The following is a 21,737-nucleotide window of genomic DNA, read 5'->3' on the forward strand; positions in this document are numbered from 1 at the left end:
AGATTGTGAACATAACTATGTTTTTGGCAATAATTATCTATAATGAGAGATTAACCAGCAACCAGGCATCCCCCACATGTACTTATGCTGGCTAACAGATGTATATCATTCAGCTGCGGCAAGAAAACTAAATCTCCGAGCACTAACAAATACTCGGAGGACCCCCGAGCGTGCTCGAGTAACGAGTATATTCGCTCATCACTACTCATCACGAATCGTAAGTAATCATGTCTCAGTGTAATCAGTACGAAAAACTAACGCGTTTTTATCAAAACCATTTTTTTTTTCAAAATTGGTGGCCACAATATCTGCAGAACCAATTGGTCAATTGAGTTGGGTTTGTGCAAACATTTTCAGTATATAAGTTCCCATCTCCTGTACCAAAATCAAGTGGAAATCTTTTTTTTCCCTTTTGTAATTTTGACAGGCCTCCAATTGTGCTAAAATTCGAGATACTCTATTTTCAGCATAACGCCATGTGTTTAATTTTTACATTTTGTTATTTTAATTCTTCTTCCGTAGATAGCGACAATCATAATTAAGAATCTGAGTTGGGTTTTTTTGTTTGTTTCAGACAAGTACAAGAGCAGGGTTTGTGTTGTGAATTCTGTGGTCGAGCTCCCTCCTGTGGTCATGAGTGGTACTTCGGCTGGTTCTGTCTATGAGTTTCCTCTGGTGGATGTGAGTGGGGCTGCGGCTTCTGAGTTTCCTTCCTCAGGTGACGAGGTTAAGTCGTTAGGTGCTGCTCTATTTAACATCCACCTAGTTCTTTGTTCCTTGCCTCCAGTCAATGTTCCAGTATTGGTCTTGCTCTCTCCTGGATCGTCCTTGTGGCCAGTCTTCACTGCATAAGCTAAGTTCTGCTTGTGTTTCTTGGTTTGCTATTTTTTCTGTCCAGCTTGCTATTTTGGTTTGTCTTGCTTGCTGGAAGCTCTGGGACGCAGAGGAAGCACCTCCGTACCGTTAGTCGGTGCGGAGGGTCTTTTTGCGCCCTCTGCGTGGTTGTTTGTAGGTTTTTGTGCTGACCGCAAAGCTATCTTTCCTATCCTCGGTCTATTCAGTAAGTCGGGCCTCACTTTGCTAAAATCTATTTCATCTCTGTGTTTGTATTTTCATCTTTACTCACAGTCATTATATGTGGGGGGCTGCCTTTTCCTTTGGGGAATTTCTCTGAGGCAAGGTAGGCTTATTTTTCTATCTTCAGGGCTAGCTAGTTTCTCAGGCTGTGCCCGAGGCGCCTAGGTCTGGTCAGGAGCGCTCCACAGCTACCTCTAGTGTGGTGTGATAGGATTAGGGATTGCGGTCAGCAGAGTTCCCACGTCTCAGAGCTCGTCCTATGTTATTAGTAACTATCAGGTCACTTTGTGTGCTCTTAACCACCAGGTCCATTGTGTTTCTGAACCACCAGTTCATAACAGGTTTGCCACCATTTCGTTTTCCTTGCCCACTGTATTGCATTTACTGTACTTATTTATACTCTTTATGATATAAATTTTGTAAGCACACTTAAAACATTTGCAAATATATTGTAAAAAAATAAAAAAATCCCAAAAATTCTATCCAAAAATTGCAAAAATAGCATAATTACACTAATATTTTGTTGAAGTAGCCTTAACATTTATGAAATCATTCAGTCTTTTTGGGTAGAAGTCCATCAGCATGGCACATCTAAGATTTGGTAATCTTTGCTCACTCTTACTTGCAGTAGTACTCAAAATCTATCAGATTGTGAGGGCATCTCCTGTGTACAGCGCCCTCTTCAGGTCAACTCAGATCCTACAAAATAAATAGTCATCAATCCAAATACAAAGTATACAATTATATATATACTAGCTGAAGAGCCCGGCGTTGCCTGGGCATAGTAAATATCTGTGGTTAGTTATAGCACCTCACTTCTCTTATTTTCCCATCACGCCTCTCATTTTCCCAATCACATCTTTCATTTTCTCCCTCACACCTCTCATTGCCCCCTAACACTTGTCATTTCAACCTCACATCTGTCATTTTCTGATCACTCCACTATTTTTCCTCACTCCTCTCATTTTGCACTCACACCTTTTCATTTTCACCTCACACCTCTCATTTTCACCTCATCACCTCAGTATATACATGTTTGTCATCTCCCTTATATATAGTATACATCTGTATGTCATCTCCTGTATATAGTATACTAGATTGCGGCCCAATTCTAACGCATCGGGTATTCTAGAATATGCATGTCCCCGTAGTATATGGACAATGATGATTCCAGAATTCGCGGCAGACTGTGCCCGTCGCTGATTGGTCGAGGCAACCTTTATGACATCATCGTCGCCATGGCAACCACTGGCGGCCTCGACCAATCAGAGAGCCGGGATTTCCAGGACAGACAGACAGACGGAAAAACCCTTAGGCAATTATATATATAGATAATGATTATTTGAGATATATATATATATATATATATATATATATATATATATATATATATATATATATATATATATATATATATAATAATCAAAGTTAGAGCACATGTGGTTGTCCTGAGGAAGGAGTCTTGATTCTTGAATTTTATTGAAAACGGAGCAGAGTAGATCTTCCCTGGTATTCCCTTACAAACCGTTTGCGGATGCTGCAGTAGCTGGTATTTCCGCACTATTAGTGGTTGCGTCACATGCAACCCTATCATGTGTACCCTCACTGTTTTACCTGGAGAAGACCCTACTGTGCTTTACGTTTTTATCTAGCAATTCCTCAGCTCTCACTCTGTAATCTTTCGGATGTGCTCGAAAAATATGGGCAATGCACCAGGACACCACCTGGCAAGTTAAAAGGATCCACTGTTAAAACCTTGGTGCCCAATACCACAATAAACCTCCAGATCTTGTGGAGTCTAAACCTCAATAGGTAACTGCTGTTAGAGCAGCACAAAGGGGACCTACACTTGCATATGCAGGTAGCTTTCAAATCATGGCCGACTGCTTAGAATTTTAGCTGAGCCTACAATTTTAAGTGAGACCATACTATAGCTCTTGATAAAAATCAGCGATATATATATGTCAACATATAAGGATACAGTAGCATGCATTACCGTCACCCATTGACTTACTATTGTAGCCTTCTGCTGAGGGAATTAGTAGACTATGTTTGCATATGCCAAAAGAAAAAAGGACACCCTTGGTATATGCAAAGTGCATGTGGCCCTATGGATATGTTCGGTGGCCATGCCCAGGAGCTTTACGTTATTGCTTCCTTTCTTAGGCCACATTCACACGTTCCTTTTTGTCCCGCGGGTTTTCCCGCAGCGGATTTGATAAATCTGCAGGGCAAACCCGCTGCGGTTATCCCTGCAGATTTATCGCGGTTTGTCCTGCGGGTTCCGCTGCGGGATTTACCCCTACTATTGATGCTGCATATGCAGCAATATGCAGCATCAATAGTAGTGTTAAAAATAAAAAAATCATGATATACTCACCCTCTGACGTCCCGATCTCCTGGGCGCTGCAGGCGGCGGTCCGGTTCCAAAGATGCTGTGCGACCAGGACCTTCGGTGACGTCATGTGACCGCGACGTCACCGCAGGTCCTGGGCGCATAGCAAACCTGAGACCGGACGGCCGCGTGCAGCACAGACTCCAGAGGTGAGTATAACATGATTTTTAATTCTTTTTTTTTTTAATACAAATATGGTTCCCGGGGCCTGGAGGGGAGTCTCCTCTCCTCCACCCCAGGTATAACCCGCACATTATCCGCTTACTTCCCGCATGGTGGGCACAGCCCCATGCGGGAAGTAAGCGGATCAATGCATTTCTATGGGTGCAGAATCGCTGCGATTCTGCACAAAGAAGTGACATGGTCCTTCTTTTTTTCCGCAGCAATTCTGCGCGTTTTTTTTCGGGTTTTTTCGCATCATGTGCACTGCGGTTTTTGTTTTCCATAGGGTAACATTGTACTGTACCCTGCATGGAAAACAGCTGCGGACCCGCAGCGGCAAAATCGCCGCGGTTCCGCAGTAAAAACCGCATAGTGTGAACATGGCCTAAGAAGGAATGTTACATTAATATGTTAGCAGGCTATGTAGGATTGGGAATCTCTGCTGACAGTTTGTGCACATAAAGCCTTAAATGTATTTTCGGGTCAAATTACAACATTAAAAGAAATGAAAACCGTTTTAATCTCAAATATCAGTCTAATTAATGTAATCTCATTTCTAATATACTTTAACCCCTTCATGACCTTGGGATTTTTCGGTGTTCGTTTTTCACTCCTCTCCTTCCCTGAGCCATAACTTTTTTATTTTTCCGTCAATTTGGCCATGTGAAGGCTTATTTTTTGCGGGACGAGTTGTACTTTTGAACGACATCATTGGTTTTAGCATGTCGTGTACTAGAAAACGGGAAAAAATTCCAAGTGCGGTGAAATTGCAAAAAAAGTGCAATCCCACACTTGTTTTTTGTTTGGCTTTTTTACTAGGTTCACTAAATGCTAAAACTCACCTGCCATTATGATTCTCCAGGTCATTACAAGTTCAAAGACACCTAACATGACTAGGTTATTTTTTACCGAAGTGGTGAAAAAAAATTCCAAACTTTGCTAAATAAAAAATAAAAAAAAAAATTTGCGCCATTTTCCGATACTCGTAGCGTCTCCATTTTTCATGATCTGGGGTCCGTTGAGGGCTTATTTTTTGCGTGCCGAGATGACGTTTTTAATGATAGCATTTTGGTGCAGATACGTTCTTTTGATCGCCCGTTATTGCCTTTTAATGCAATGTCGCGGCGACCAAAAAAAACTTAATTCTGGCGTTTCGAATTTTTTTCTCGCTACGCCGTTTAGCGATCAGGTTAATGCTTTTTTTTTAATTGATAGATCGGGCGATTCTGAACGTGGCGATACCAAATATGTGTAGATTTGATTTTTTTTATTGATTTATTTTGATTGGGGCGAAAGGGGGGTGATTTAAACTTTTATATTTTTTATTTTTTTCACTTTTTTTTTTTTTTTTTTACTTTTGCCATGCTTCAATAGCCTCCATGGGAGGCTAGAAGCAGGCACAGCACGATCGCCTCTGCTACATAGCAGCGATCTGCTGTTCGCTGCTATGTAGCAGAAAATCAGGTGTGCTGTGAGCGCCGACCACAGGGTGGCGCTCACAGCTACCGGTGATCAGTAACCATAGAGGTCTCAAGGATCTCTATGGTTACAATACACAAGCATCGCCGACCTCCGATCATGTGACGGGGGTCGGCGATGCCGTCATTTCCGGCCGCCTGGCCGGATGCGGTAGTTAAATGCCGCTGTCTGCGTTTGACAGCAGCATTTAACTAGTTAATAGGCGCGGGCAGATCACGATTCTGCCCGCGCCTATTACGGGCACATGTCAGCTGTTCAAAACAGCTGACATGTCCCGGCTTTGATGTGGGCTCACCGCTGGAGCCCACATCAAAGTGGGGCTTCTGACCTCGGATGTACTATCCCGTCCGAGGTCAGAAAGGGGTTAATTTAAAAAATTCTTATTCCTGCTCTATTCTCTAACTTTTTTTTTTTTTTAACCAGTCCCCTGTTTGATATTTGGTCTCAGTATCCCTAGTGTATGCTGGGGCACTGAAACGAGAGGACATCAGAGGGCAGAGGCTGCAGTCACTGAAAGACAGTGTCATCAGTGACATACGTTCCAAGAGCTGGGCTAGGCGATTGTCAGATGCTCAATAAGATACGGTCATTGTGTAATATTTTTTCAGTGCACAGTGACAATCAGGGCTGTGTATTCAGCAAACCAAACCACCGACTGACATTTCCCTGACTCCGACCCCACAGCACTGGTCACTACTGAGCATGTGCATAAAGTGCAGCACAGATTCATCTCACCTAAAAGCCGAGATCCTTAGATCAGGAACGGAACAGATAATTATAAAACATTTCATAACTTTCCCACATTCTTATGAAAACATTTACAGCACATCCTGCATTGTACTACTGTACCCAATATATTACACTGGTCAACGCAATTTTTCTGGCAAAAGGTTTTAAAACATATTTTAAGTCAATTTTGGCTGCTGATTACGAATATGAACTCCGTTTTTGGCTATCACATCAGGATTTCGAGATATTTTCAATTTTTGATGAAAATTACTCCTAATGTTTTAGAATAAAAACACATGATTTTCGGTACTACATTTCGTATATTTTTAATCAAGGAATAACAAAGATTACAAAGTCTATGTACAGCAAATCAAATATTCTTACAGAATTAAACTACAATATATAAAAACACATATATATGGCACACAGATGAATGACAAATGGCAGTTATTTGAACTTTCTTTTCTTGGCTGATCTGTGATGTACAGCTTCTGGGTTGTCTCTCATCAAGCTCCAGCAATAGTCAGCCATCATATGTGAGTCCCACCGGCCTTGATACCGTTCTTCCATTGTTTTAATGTCCTGATGAAAATGCTCCCCTTGTTACTCGCTCACATCCCCAAGGTTCTCGGGGAAAAAAGTCCAAATGGCTGTGTAAATAGTGAATCTTGATACTCATTCCACATCCAAGATTTCGCAGACTCATTAGTAGCTCTTCCACAATCTCTTCATAGTTGTCTGCTTTCTTATTCCCTACAAAATTCTGCATCACATTACAAAATGCATTCCAAGCTCTTTCTTCTGTCTCATTCATTGAAGTGATAAAATTTGGGTCTCTCATAAGTGTTCTTATTTGAGGTCCATCAAATATTCCAGCCTTTTTCTTCTCTTCACCAAGACCAGGAAAAGTTGAACATAAATAGTTAAAGCATTCTCTACTGTGATTGAGAGCTTTGACGAACTGCTTCATCAATCCAAGTTTTATGTGTAAGGGAGGAAAGACAATGTCCTTCCTATCCACTAAAGGGTCATGGATGACATTCTTATCGCCAGATGCCAAACTGTCGCTGAGGCCATTCAGTTTTCACCCAATGCTCTGCTGTAGCTCTACTGTCCCAGTAGCACAGAAAACAAGGGTGCTATCATAACAAATGGGAATTACCGTATTTTCCGGCGTATAAGACGACCCCCAACTTTTCCAGTTAAAATATAAAATCTTCTCAAAAGTCGGGGGTTGTCTTATATGCCGGGTGTTGTCTTATAGGGTGAGTGCGGAGCAATCTGCGGTCGACGTATATAGTGGGGGGAGTGGTCCCAATGACTAGGTGAGGGAGCGCCTCACCAGGAAGGTGTAAGTGAAGCAAACTGTCAGCGTCTGGGATGCCAGGGGTATGCAAAAAAGAAAGAGAGCGATGCTGTGCCTAGAAAAACGCTCCTCTTTCACTCATCTGGCTCGCCCTTGTATCCTATTATCTCCTTCGCTGCCTCTGCTTCACTTACACCTTCCCAGTGAGGCGCCCCCTCACCTCGTCATTGGGACCGCTCCCCCCCACAATATGCGGCGACCGCAGATTACTCCGCATCTGCCCTATAAGACGACACCTGGTGTATAAGACGATACCCGACTTTTGAGAAGATTTTCAGGGGTTAAAAAGTAGTCTTATACGCCAGAAAATACAGTATGTACGAGGGGCGATCCAAAAGTAATGATAATCGGTTATTTCTATTGCACACAGAAATTAAAATAAAATGTTTTCTTCTCTCTTAGGTACCCACTAGTCCAGGAAAAAAAAATTACTTAAATAGACCACGATTCCCGGGAGCTACATTCATTTGAATATGAACTGCCGAGGAGTGAACATCAAATTGGAAAAAAACCAGCCCAGAGCTGTCATCAAATACCTCTGCTTGAAAGAAATGACTACCAGAGACATACACAGCGACTTGGTGGAAACATTGGGGGACTCTTCTCCTCCATATTCCACAGTTGCACGCTGGGCCAAGGAATTTAAGCTGGGAAGAACATCGACGGAAAATGAACATCGTGAAGGACGCCCATCCACGTCCCTCAATGAAGAAAACGTGAAAAAAGTTGAAGAAGTTGTATTGGCAGATCGAAGAGTGACTATCAGGCATGTAGCTGAGGTCACAGGGATCTCATATGGCAGTATTCAAAGAATCCTTGCAAAAGAATTGCATATGAGAAAGGTCTCCGCGCGTTGGGTGCCAAAAATGTTAACCGATGAGCAAAAGAAGAAACGAGTTGACATTTCAATAGCAAATCTCGAAAAGTTCCAAGCAGACAAGGAAAATTTTTTGTCACGTTTTTTGACCATGGATGAGACCTGGATCCACCACTTTGATCCCGAAACTAAACAACAATCGATGACATGGAAACGAGCCGACGAACCAACACCGAAGAAATTCAAATTGTCAAGCTCAGCAGGGAAGGTTATGGCGTCCGTTTTTTGGGACGCTGAAGGAATTATTATGGTGGACTATTTGGAGAAGGGAGCCACTATTATGGGCTCCTACTACGCAGAACAAATAAGAAGATTGCGGGAGGCTATTAAGGAGAAAAGGCGCGGCAAACTGCGGGCTGGAGTGCTGTTTCACTAAGATAACGTGCCGGCTCACAAAGCTGCAGTTGCCATGGCTACCATTCAAGAAGCGGGCTTTGAACTGGTGGAACACCCCCCCCCCTATTCACCAGATCTAGCCCCCAGTGACTTTTCTTTTTCCTCGGCTCAAGGAACACCTATGGGGCAAGAAATTTGACGACAATAGCGACGTGATAACCGCTGTTGGGGATTTTTTTGAGGGTCAAGATCAAGAATTTTTTTCGAAGGGAATTCTAAGTTTAGAAAAGAGATGGATTAAATGTATAGACTTGTTAGGAGACCATGTAGAAAAATAAATTTATTTTTTGACTATATTCATTGTGTTTAGTATTGATTATCATTACTTTTGGATCGCCACTCGTATGTTCAAAGAAAAAGATATTCTCACATTTATTGGGAGACTAAATGAAAACTAAATTTACCTTAGTGAACCGGATAAACCGGCACTTTTCATACACTACTTATATTTATCATGGAATTCATGAAAATGGGCTATATACCTATATCGCAAAAACGTGATGTGATAGAGAAATTAAAAGATCAGATTTGAATTCAGCACCCTCAAATTAGTCTAAAACTGTTCTTAAAGTCCATGCCAGAATTTTTTTTTTTGTAGACCAGTGTTATATATTGAACTAGCTATTGAACCCGTTCTATGCCTGGGTGGCGAGCATCTATATTGGTATATGGTCTCCATCCTGGTATGTGCTGCTCGATCCTGCGTCCCCATCCTGTCATGAGCTGCTCCATCCTGCGTCCCCATCCTGTCATGTGCTGCACCCATCCTGCACCCCATTCTGACATGTGCTACTCCCATCCTGCACCCCCATTCTGACATGTGCTGCTCCATCCTGCGTCCCCATCCTGTCATGAGCTGCTCCATCCTGCGTCCCCATCCTGTCATGTGCTGCACCCATCCTGCACCCCATTCTGACATGTGCTACTCCCATCCTGCACCCCCATTCTGACATGTGCTGCTCCATCCTGCGTCCCCATCCTGTCATGTGCTGCACCCATCCTGCGCCCCCATCCTGCCATGTGTTGCACCCATCCTGCGCCCCCATTCTGTCATGTGCTGCTCCCATCCTGCGCCCCCATTCTGACATGTGCTTCACCCATCCTGCGCCTGCATTCTGTCATGTGCTGCTCCCATCCTGCGCTCCCTTTGTGACATGTGCTGCTCCCATCCTGCGCCCCCATTCTGACATGTGCTGCACCCATCCTGCGCCTCCATTCTGTCATTTGCTGCTCCCATCCTGTGCCCCCGTTCTGTCATGTGCTGCTCCCATCCTGCGCCCCTGTTCTGTCATGTGGTGCTCCCATTGTGTGCCCCTGTTCTGTCATGTGCTGCTCCCATCCTGTGCCCCTGTTCTGTCATGTGCTGCTTCCATCCTGCGCCCCCGTTCTGTCATGTGCTGCTCCCATCCTGCGCCACCATTCTTTAATTTGCTTCTCCCATCCATATGCCCCATACGCTGCTCCATTATGGTTGATGGCCCCATAAGATGCTCCATAGTATATGCCCCCGTACACTGCTCCATTATGGTTTATGGCCCCCATAAGTTGCTCCATAGTGTATGCCCCCCGTACACTGCTCCATAAAGGTTTATGGCCCCCATAAGATGCTCCATAGTGTATGCCCCCGTACACTGCTCCATAAAGGTTTATGGCCCCCATAAGACGCTCCAGTGTGTATGCCCCCCCCATACACTGCTCCATAAAGGTTTATGGCCCCCATAAGATGCTCCATAATATATGCCCCCGTACACTGCTCCATTATGGTTGATGGCCCCATAAGATGCTCCACTGTATTATATGCCCCCCATAAGATGCTCCATTATGGTTGATGGCCCCATAAGATGCTCCAGTCAGAGGGTGGCGCCGGCGCGCATTAAGCGCGTCATCGCGCCCTCTGAACTGTGAACGTCACAGCAGAGGACCCGGGAGACGGAGCCGCACGCAGCGCTGGAACGGGGGACAAGTGAATATACTTACCCTTCTGGCGGTCCCTGACTCTCCGGTGGAGATCGCGGTGTGCGTTCAGTGTTTATGCATACCGCGATCTCCTGGGAGCGTCACTCTGTGGGGGCCAGACTGCGCCGGCGCTTGCGCAGTCTATAATGGCTTCGGACAGAGTGACGCTCCCAGCGTTATATTATAGATGAGTAGGAGTAAGCCCATTTTATAATGCCTCCAACTCCACTGCCCTGGTGACAATTCACACCCTTGAAGTCTCTGGTGAGAAGTGACGAGCCAACAAGAGAGCACACTGTCCGTGCGCATTGTAAGGTTGGAAGCACACCAGCGTATGGCATCGGATGTGAGAGCATCGGATGCGATATGCTAATGACCCTCGGCTCCTGCTCCGCTGTGAGCATCAGCCAAGTGTCAGTGCTCTGATCCTCCTGCACAGAGAGCATCGGAGAACAGCTGCCAGCGTATATCGCACTGCACTCGGAAGATATTAGAATGCTGTGCGTTGTGTCACTGGCCCCCATAGACTAATATGGGTGTGAGTGAGCCGAGACTCGTCCGAGTCTCCGTGCCAATCGCAGCATGCTGCCATTGATCTCTTATGCCAATCCGGCATGAGAAAATAATCGCAGATGTGAGCTGCCCTGTTGTGAGTTCTGTTTTTGGGCTCCCTCTGGTGGTTACTGATGGTACTGGGTGACTTGTGTTCTCTGCGGTCTCTGGTGTCCACCTGTTCCATCAGGTTATGGGAGTTTCCTATTTAACCTGGCTTTTTTGTCATTTCCTCGCCGGCTATCAATGTAATCAGCGTGTCTTTTTACCTCTGCTCCCTGCGTTTGTTATCTTCAGGACAAGCTAAGTTTTGATTTTCCTGTTCCACGTTTTGCTTAATTTTTGTCTTAGTCCAGCTTGCAGATATGTGATTCCTTGCTGCTGGTTGCTCTAGTGGGCTGAAATTACTCCTCATGTTCCATGAGTTGGCACATGAGTTCAAGTAATTTCAGGATGGTTTTTTGAAGGGTTTTTCGCTGACCGCGCAGTTCACTTTTGTATCCTCTGCTATCTAGCTTTAGCGGGCCTCATTTTTGCTGATTCTATTTTCATAACTACGTATGTGCTTTCCTCTCATTTCACCGTTATTACATGTGGGGGGCTGCTATTTCTGTGGGGTGTTTCTCTGGAGGCAAGTGAGGTCTGTGTTTCTTCTTATAGGGGAAGTTAATCCTTCGGCTGGCGCGAGACGTCTAGGAATCATCGTAGGCACGTTCCCCGGCTACTGCTAGTTGTGTGTTTAGGTTCAGGATCGCGGTCAGCTCAGGTTCCATCACCCTAGAGCTTGTTTTGTTTTTGTGCTTGTCCTTTTGTGATCCCCTGCCATTGGGATCATGACACTGCCCACAGAGTAACACTGGGCCGAGTGCTATGCCAGGTTTGATCAAATTGCACTCAGCCGTATTGTACGATAGTGTAAGATGAAAACTCGGCGAGCAGGAAAAGCAGAAAACAGTCCTGTAACTGGAAGAGAGGTAACCTTTTGTGAAGTCAGATTGTTTTAAGTGTTTATTTGTTGTTTTGGAGTGTTAGGGAACAAATGCAATATTGTATTTGACTCAATGACTTTTCTTTGTTTAGTGATGTATACTATATTCTGAAAATCAATAAATCTTTAATTTGAAAGACAAATCAATACTTTCAAGTAAGAAGTTTTATGACTTATTCGTATGAGCAAAATGTGAGCTGCATTTTACAAAATAACTGATCTTTAATCACTTTGGCTACTTTCACACTAGCGTCGGAATCTCCCCGTCGCAATGCGTCGGGCAGAGATTCCGACGCTAGCGTTTAACGTACTGCACAACGGAGGCAGCGGATGCATTTCTCCAGCGCATCCGCTGCCCCATTGTGAGGTGCGGGGAGGTGGGGGCGGAAAAAGCGGTCCGTCAGGAGCAAAAAACGTTACATGTAGCGTTTTTTGCTCCCGACGGTCCGCCAAAGCACGACGGATGCGACGTGTGGCAATCCGTCTCAATGCGTCGTCAATACAAGTCTATGGGGAAAAAACGCATCCTGGGTCAGAATGGAAGTCTGGCTGTCATGTTCCTAACACCAGACAGAACTTTGTTTCCTCACAAATAGACACAGATCATACTAGATTAAGGGTACGTTGCCACGATCGGGAACTGCTGCAGGTTGGACGCTGCCTATTTATGCATCGCTGAACCCACAACGGCCAGATGTTACAGAATAGTGGATGGGATATCAAGAAATCCCATCTCCACTATGCGGGCACCGGCACCTGCGGAGACGGACATGCAGCGTGTCTTTCCAGACCACAGCGTGTCCTATTTATCTTGTGCAGATGCTAGCCTCTGCAAGATAAAGTTCACCCAGCCAATGTAGAGGGCAATGTCAGTGAACAGTGAGAGGATCCTGTGGATGCACACTGTATTTCAGCCTTCACAATGCAGCAATTGATGAAAACATTTGTAGTGAAAACATCCCATGTGGAATCTAAAGTTTTCTGCATATTCTACAGAGGTGCAGGGACCCTCGCTGTACATTTGTGTGTAAATGGTATACAGAGGTGCAGGGACCCTCGCTGTATATTTATGTGTAAATGGTATACAGAGGTGCAGGGCCCCTCGCTGTACATTTATGTGTAAATGGTATACAGAGGTGCAGGGACCCTCGCTGTATATTTATGTGTAAATGGTATACAGAGGTGCAGGGCCCCTCGCTGTACATTTATGTGTAAATGGTATACAGAGGTGCAGGGCCCCTCGCTGTACATTTATGTGTAAATGGTATACAGAGGTGCAGGGCCCCTCGCTGTACATTTATGTGTAAATGGTATACAGAGGTGCAGGGCCCCTCGCTGTACATTTATGTGTAAATGGTATACAGAGGTGCAGGGCCCCTCGCTGTACATTTATATGTAAATGGTATACAGAGGTGCAGGGACCCTCGTTGTATATTTATGTGTAAATGGTATACAGAGGTGCAGGACCCCTCGCTGTACATTTATGTGTAAATGGTATACAGAGGTGCAGGGCCCCTCGCTGTACATTTATGTGTAAATGGTATACAGAGGTGCAGGGCCCCTCGCTGTACATTTATGTGTAAATGGTATACAGAGGTGCAGGGACCCTCGTTGTATATTTATGTGTAAATGGTATACAGAGGTGCAGGACCCCTCGCTGTACATTTATGTGTAAATGGTATACAGAGGTGCAGGGCCCCTCGCTGTACATTTATGTGTAAATGGTATACAGAGGTGCAGGGACCCTCGTTGTATATTTATGTGTAAATGGTATACAGAGGTGCAGGGCCCCTCGCTGTACATTTATGTGTAAATGGTATACAGAGGTGCAGGGACCCTCGTATATTTATGTGTAAATGGTATACAGAGGTGCAGGGCCCCTCGCTGTACATTTATGTGTAAATGGTATACAGAGGTGCAGGGCCCCTCGCTGTACATTTATGTGTAAATGGTATACAGAGGTGCAGGGCCCCTCGCTGTACATTTATGTGTAAATGGTATACAGAGGTGCAGGGCCCCTCGCTGTACATTTATGTGTAAATGGTATACAGAGGTGCAGGGCCCCTCGCTGTACATTTATGTGTAAATGGTATACAGAGGTGCAGGGGCCCTCGCTGTACATTAATGTGTACATGGAATACAGAGGTGCAGGGACCCTCGCTGTACATTTATGTGTACATGGAATACAGAGGTGCAGGGCCCCTCGCTGTACATTTATGTGTAAATGGTATACAGAGGTGCAGGGCCCCTCGCTGTACATTTATGTGTAAATGGTATACAGAGGTGCAGGGCCCCTCGCTGTACATTTATGTGTAAATGGTATACAGAGGTGCAGGGGCCCTCGCTGTACATTAATGTGTACATGGTATACAGAGGTGCAGGGACCCTCGCTGTACATTTATGTGTACATGGAATACAGAGGTGCAGGGACCCTCGCTGTACATTAATGTGTACATGGTATACAGAGGTGCAGGGACCCTCGCTGTACATTTATGTGTACATGGTATACAGAGGTGCAGGGACCCTTGCTATACAGTGTTGTACAAGAATGTCCAGACCTCAATGACAAAGATCAGATCTTTTGAATACTACCTTTATGTGGTTTATGTGCTCCGAGTTCATTTGTTATGTCTAGAGGGAGCACCACAGGGCTACAGCCCATATTGGTCTGGGTATACCACCTTAAGACCATTTATTAATTATAGATGAATCTTTTAAATACTACTTTTATGAGGTTTATGTGCTCCAAGTTGCTTTGTTTATCTCAATGACAAAGACGTCTGATGATGGTGCAGCCCAGCACTCAGCCAGACCAAACTTTACACTTCTGTCAACTGACTGGAACAGACAATACAAAGGTGACATCAAACCCACAAATATGAACCCCACTTGTCACCGCCACAGGGTAATTGGAAAGAGCCAAGCAAAGCGCCACAAATTGGCGCATCTAATAGATGTGCCTTTTCTGGGTGGCTGTAGACTGCTATTTTTAGGCTGGGGGTCCAATATCCATGGCCCCTCTTACCAGACTGAGAACACCAGCCCCTAGCTGTCTGCTTTTGCAAGCCTAGTTGTTAAAGGGAACCTGTCACCCCCGTTTTTTCAGATTGAGATAAAAATACTGTTAAATAGGGCCTGCGCTGTGCGTTACAATAGTGTATGTAGTGTACCCTGATTCCCCACCTATGCTGCGAAATACATTACCAAAGTCGCCGTTTTCGCCTGTCAATCAGGCTGGTCAGGTCAGGTGGGCGTGGTGACATCGCTGTTTCTTCCCCAGCTTTCCGTTGGTGGCGTACGCATGTCCAAGTGCCAAATCCACTGCGCGCAGGTGAAGAAAAAGCGCGCGATCTGCGCTATTACCCTTGTCATCGGTGGGGGCGGCCATCTTCCTGAGGCCGCGCGTGCGCAGATGGAGTGCTCTGCTGCACGGGGCTTCAGGAAAATGGCCGCGGGATGCCACGTGTGCGCAGATGGAGATCGCGGTGGCCATTTTCCCAAAGCCGAGTTTGCATCTTGGCTTCAGGAAAATGGCCGCCGCGATCTCCATCTGCGCACACGCGGCGTCCCGCGGCCATTTTCCTGAAGCCCCGTGCAGCAGAGCACTCCATCTGCGCACGCGCGGCCTCAGGAAGATGGCCGCCCCCACCGATGACAAGGGTAATAGCGCAGATCGCGCGCTTTTTCTTCACCTGCGCACAGAGGATTCGGCACTTGGACATGCGCACACCACTACGCCACCAACGGAAAGCTGGGGAAGAAAAGAGCGATGTCACCACGCCCACCTGACCTGACCAGCCTGATTGACAGGCGAAAACGGCGACTTTGGTAATGTATTTCGCAGCATAGGTGGGGAATCAGGGTACACTACATACACTATTGTAACGCACAGCGCAGGCCATATTTAACAGTATTTTTATCTCAATCTGAAAAAACGGGGTGACAGGTTCCCTTTAAAATTGGGGGGGGGGACCCCACGCCGTTTTTTTTAATTATTTCATTAAAACATACAGAGTAAGGACCCCTCTATTCTTGATAACTAGCCTTGCTAAAGCTAACAGTTGAGGGCTGCAGTCCGCAGCTGTCAGTTTTGCCTGACTGGTTATCAAAAACATAAGGGAGCCCACGGCAGCTTATTTATTGCGCAGGCAGTTGATGAATACTCCAGCCACCTGCTCTCGCTGTTATCACTTGAATATAACTCTCAACCTTATCCCTTGCTAGGGCTGATCACAGCGCGAGCAGGGGAGAATGATAGTGGTCTTCAGCACCTGGCGATGGGGAACAGCGCAAACAGCACTGCTGCTTCTCAGGCGCCGGTAAGTGTCAAACTGATGTCATCCATGTGTCATCAGTGTGCATGTGTGAAGGACATTTTGCGGCCCGTCCTGCTGTTAAAAAACAAACATGTCAGTGTATTTTGCCGATGGACACAGGGTCCGTGGAAGCATGCTGACATGTTCACAAACCCATGCACTTGAATTGGTCTACGTAAGTGTCTTCGGTATGTGTGAAAACTGTCACCAAACGTATTGGACACACGGATGTCTGAAAGAGCCCCAATGATGAGGCATAGATGTTATCTGTTAGAAAGCCTTTTATAAAATGTCAGCACCAGGATAAAGGCTATTACATGTATTTCTATTACAACTCTCCCACACCATACACAATTGTGTCAGTCAAGCATTTGCATGTGGGGAGATTCAGAAGACACTTGTAAACTATTAGATGGTTGGTAAACCTTGTCAATTTAAGGCTGGGGCTAAAAGATGTCGTTGGCAACGGCACGGATCATACAGAAAAGGATTACTCTGTGCTGCAGCATAATGCAGGTGAATGGGGTCACAATGCAACCCCTAGAGTACCACGACACGCAGGTCGTACACAGTCAGAACTAGACTGCAGTAACCTAGAGATTACAATACAATCCCCTTCCCCGGCATTATGCTGCAAAGTAGCAGAGGCGCATAGCGATAGTGTCGCTGTCAGGGTCGTCATGTAACCATTGGTTTACTTTATGTGCGGCGGAGACTTTAATGCGTGTGTCACACAAAGCAAAACTTATCCCCTACACATAAAATAGGTCAGAAGTTGCTCATCTCCGGATAAGCCACCTAAATGGATCAGTGGATGAGGATGCGCACCACCGCTCCATGCAAAGTCTTGTAGTGACATAATGGAGTACAACGTTCAGCTATCTTTATCAGTCCCGTAGACAATGACTGGAGTGGTAGCATGCATGTACACCCACCACTCCATTAAAGCATGGGCTACAGGATACTCCCAAGAAATTAGTAACAGGTCATTTTGGATAGATGATCCTAATTGTGCAACAGCCCTTAAAAATGACTGATTATGATAATAGAGGAAAACAATCATCCTGCATGAGCAGTTCATTTCTTTGTGGTCAGCAGTTTTCTATGAATTAGAGTCAGCAATGTGGATGCTGATATCTAAGCGTTTTCCTTCTTCCCATATTTGTGTGGGATTCCAATGGACACTGCCAGAAAAGCAGATTTATGGCTTAAATAATCTTTATTTTTATATAGCGCTAACATATTCCGCAGCGCTTTACAGTTTGCACACATTATTATCGATGTCTCACAATCAACATTCCCTAGCATTATGTTTTTGGAATCTGGCATCATATTTGACCTAAACTATTAATATAGGCATAAAGGATATAGACTGCGGAGGAGAGTCCTCCCTGTATGCCTCGGATCAGATGTGGTGTTGTTGCCAAGTCATCTTTTATCACTTTATATAAATCAGCTCCTCCAGGATATGGGGAGGATGTTGTCTGAAGAGAACTCTGCCTCCAGAGCTTATTTTACATGAAGGGGAGTTACTAGTGTCAGACATGTAACCAGCACCGAAAAGAAGAACTCTAGGCCCATATTAATAGTTTAGATGGTCACCATATTTGACCTGGTTCCCTTTAGGAAGAATTTACGCTGCAAGATAATTGTAAAAAAAGCGTTGCAAAAAATGCTCAATTCACGATTATCTTGCTACATAAACAGCAAAATGCTCATCAATCGGGTGAAATAGTCTTTTGTGCTGCACAGAATATCGCTGGCGGTGTATCGTCCTGTGTACGCAGGATTCACGCTACGGAGAACCATGGCAGCCTATGTGCGCCGCGCAATCTACCATAGATCACACCGCGCTTTATTCTGATCTGCATCCAAACGACAATCAGCGGCCATATTGTGTCGCCATGGATCCGTGTAAACAAGCCTCCCATCAAACGTCCCTCATTTGTCTGCGATAGTGAGGTCAGATTGTGCGCTCCACCGGGGACCGGACCAGGAGTGTCCAGTGATGAGATCTGTACAGCGCAGCAGCATATGTTGGCGCCCTGCAGTGCACAGATTGCTAATATTGCAGTCACACATCAGTAGACACGGTCCATACACAATACAGCTGCCCAATGAGAGGCACTGGACTGTGCCAATGGGGCAGATTTCATAGGGCTGATAACCACAAACTATTGATGCTCGTGGTACAGTGAATGGGCTCTAGCTGCGACTTGTGGTGCCACACACAAAAGAGCACGACTGAGATATAGCAGGATACCCTGCTGGCTGGAGAGAGTTGTGGAGCCTGATAAAGGGTTAATACGATGTGCTGAGCCGCCATTCACACAATGCGGTACCAGCAGTGTGCAGCAGCCAGGTCACACCGGCCTTCTATGTCACATCCGCAGGGGCCTAGTCAGGCCTGCAGCCTCCTCCCCGCCTTTTCCTAGCTCGCTAGCCGTTTCCCAGCACCCAACTTCCCGCAGTTATCCCCGGCTAGCGCAGCGCGGGGCGGAGCTGCCGGCTGAGCCCCGGAGCCCGAGCTCCGTGTTGCGGCTGCGCCAGCAGGGCTGAGATAGCTGGAGATTGCGCGGTAGGGCACTCACCTCAGAGCGGCTGCGCTACAGCGAGCCTGCGCCGTGACACTCAAGCGAGGACCTCTCTGAGCTGCAATGGCTGCGGGAGCCCACGCTACACACGGCCAGAGCTGGTGCTGCGTCACCGGCGTCATGACGTCACGGCCCAGCTGAGTGGACGCAGCGGCCTGTTCAGACGGCCATTGAGAGAAGGTCGCATGCTGCATGGAGGAATTTACACGAGAGGATTGGGCTTGTGCTCCCATTGGAACCTCTGCTCTTTATGGCTTTATTAGAGCAGTTACCGGCAGGCGGAGGGCACTGCAGGCTGCAAACGGCGACCGACAACCGCTACTATTACTGCACAGCTTACTGGCAGTGGCCAGTCTCTAAGGCTGTGTGCACACGTAGCGGATTGGGGTGCACACTTTTCCGCACAAAATCTGCATCTCCTGGCAGAAAACGCAGGTGCGTTTTTGTAGTGGATTTTCTGCGTTTTTTACCCCTGCGGATTTCTATAATGGAAGGGGTGAGAAACGCTGCAGCTCCGCACAAAAGAAGTAGCATGCTGCTTCTTTTGATCCGCAGGGGATTCCATGCGGAATTTTCCGCACCATTAGCACAGCTTTTTTTTTTCTGTTGATTTACATTGTACTGTAAATCACTTTGCGGAACTGCGTTTCTGCATGGAAAAATCTGCTGCGGATCCGCACTAATTCCGCATCGTGCACACAGCCTTAGGGTACCTTCACATTTAGCGACGCTGCAGCGATCCAGACAACGATCCCGATCGCTGCAGCATCGCTGTTTGGTCGCTGGAGAGCTGTCACACAGACAGCTCTCCAGCGACCAACGATGCCGGTAACCAGGGTAAAGATCGGGTTACTAAGCGCAGGGCCGCGCTTAGTAACCCGATGTTTACCCTGCTTACCAGCGTAAAAGTAAAAAAAAAAAAACACTACATACTTACCTTCCGCTGTCTGTCCTCCGGCGCTCTGCTTCTCTGCACTGTGTAAGCACAGCGGCCACGTCACCGCTGTGCTCTGCTTTCTGGCCGCTGTGCTTACACAGTGCAGAGAAGCACAGCGGAGGACAGACAGCGGAAGGTAAGTATCTAGTGTTTTTTTTTTTTTACTTTTGCGCTTAGTAACCCAATGTTTACCCTGGTTACCAGTGAAGACATCGCTGAATCGGCGTCACACACGCCGATTCAGCGATGTCTACGGGAGTCCAGCGACGAAATAAAGTTCTGGACTTTCTGCACCGACCAACGATGGCACAGCAGGATCCTGATCGCTGCTGCGTGTCAAACTGAACGATATCGCTAGCCAGGACGCTGCAACGTCACGGATCGCTAGCGATATCGTTCAGTGTGAAGGTACCTTTAGTGCAGGAGCATGTGGCCAGACCAGTCCTTCAGCCTTCAAGAGAACAGCTGTCTCATATGCTACACAGGGTTAAAAATCATCGGGGTCTATTACATCCCACCTTTCTCCACCAATTCTACATGCTGAGGAAATCGTCCAGCCCTTGTATAAAAGCTGTTCTAGTATCTGCCATTGCTACCTCTGGTGCTAGGGCCTACCACAGTCTGACTGCTCTAACTGTAAAGAACCCTTTCGTGTTTAGCTGCTGGAATCGCCTTTCTTCCACCCATAATGAATGCCCCTGGTCCTTAGTGGACCTCTGAACTGACCGCACATATATTTATACATATGAATGAGATCCCCTCTGAGGCGTCATTTTTCTAAGCCAAACAAGCCTAACTTTTCCAACCTCTCCTCATACGAGAGGCCTTCCATCCCTTGTAATAATCTAGCTGCCCACCATTGAACGACTCTAACTTCTGAATGTCCTTTTTAAAATGTGGAGGCCAGAACTGGATCCCATATTCTAGATGTGGCCTCACCAGTGATTTATAAAGGGGTAATAATATGCTGGGATATAAGTATTTTATCTCTTTTTATACACCCTAAAGTCTTGTTTGCTTTTGCAGCTGTATTTTACAATTGGAGGAGACTGATGGAACGGTCTGGTCACATGTTCCTTGGAGCCATTGTATGGGCAGAAGAGCTGGGCAGTTTGTGAGGAAAGCTTCACTAACAAGAGAAAGCTGCCTGCCTTATTTTTCCGACCCCAGGGACCATTACTGACTGCTCAATCACCTCCTCACACCCCACAAACATAGACATCGGTGGTAGACAACGGCACTCGGCATTTTTCATCTTGTGCCCTCTGAAGTGCTAGCGCTAGCAACCATCTGTAAACTCAAGGACTGTCTGTACAAATAGGAACTTATGTCCTGTGCCAAAAAAAGTGTATGAATGTGGAGAAACGTGCTTGACATTCTAGATATCACCGTAGTTTACATGGTTATTATATTATTCCAAGCTATAGACATACCATCAGCCATAATAGTAACACTACCCAATAGAATTAGGCCCCTTCGTGCCCCTGACCATGCATGTACTCCACAAGACCCCTGAAGATGTCCTGTAGTATCGTCCAGCAGGATGTTAGCAGCAGATCCTCTGAAGGCATTTCCTACTTTCAGGAAGGTAGACCCTAAATGTTCTAAAATACCTGAAATAAGAAACAGATCAGGTACTCACCCTCGCCTGGACCAGCGCTGGCTCCTCAATGTAGACAGCTTGAGAAGATGAGCTCAGAGATTGACTACAGCAATGACACGCTGCCAATGTGAGGTCACTCCTGCAGTCAAAACAACGGGGAGACAACACTGGACCCAGGGAGGGCAAGTACCTGATCTGTTACTTTAGAGTGTTTGGGATCCACTTTTATGAAAGTAGATAACTCTTTTAAGTCCAGTAATGTATCAAGAGGAGGTCCTTTGATTGGGCTTGTTGTTTCAACCCCCTATGT

At 46.0% G+C, this 21,737-nt stretch overlaps 1 protein-coding gene across 2 annotated transcripts in view; it reads right to left on the reverse strand.

Annotated features, from left to right (window-relative positions):
- NRF1 (nuclear respiratory factor 1) overlaps nucleotides 1-18,981 on the reverse strand; it is a 135,501-nt gene extending 116,520 nt beyond the window's left edge. The window contains exon 1 of one of the 2 annotated variants that reach the window (XM_069765397.1): nucleotides 18,885-18,981. The gene's annotated coding sequence lies outside the window, so the exon portion shown is untranslated. The remainder of the gene's footprint in view (nucleotides 1-18,884) is intronic. The other variant, XM_069765396.1, reaches the window with a different exon arrangement.
- Between the last annotated feature and the right edge of the window lie 2,756 nt (nucleotides 18,982-21,737).

This window comes from Ranitomeya imitator, chromosome 4 (genome assembly GCF_032444005.1).
Source record: "Ranitomeya imitator isolate aRanImi1 chromosome 4, aRanImi1.pri, whole genome shotgun sequence".
Lineage (NCBI taxonomy): Eukaryota > Metazoa > Chordata > Amphibia > Anura > Dendrobatidae > Ranitomeya > Ranitomeya imitator.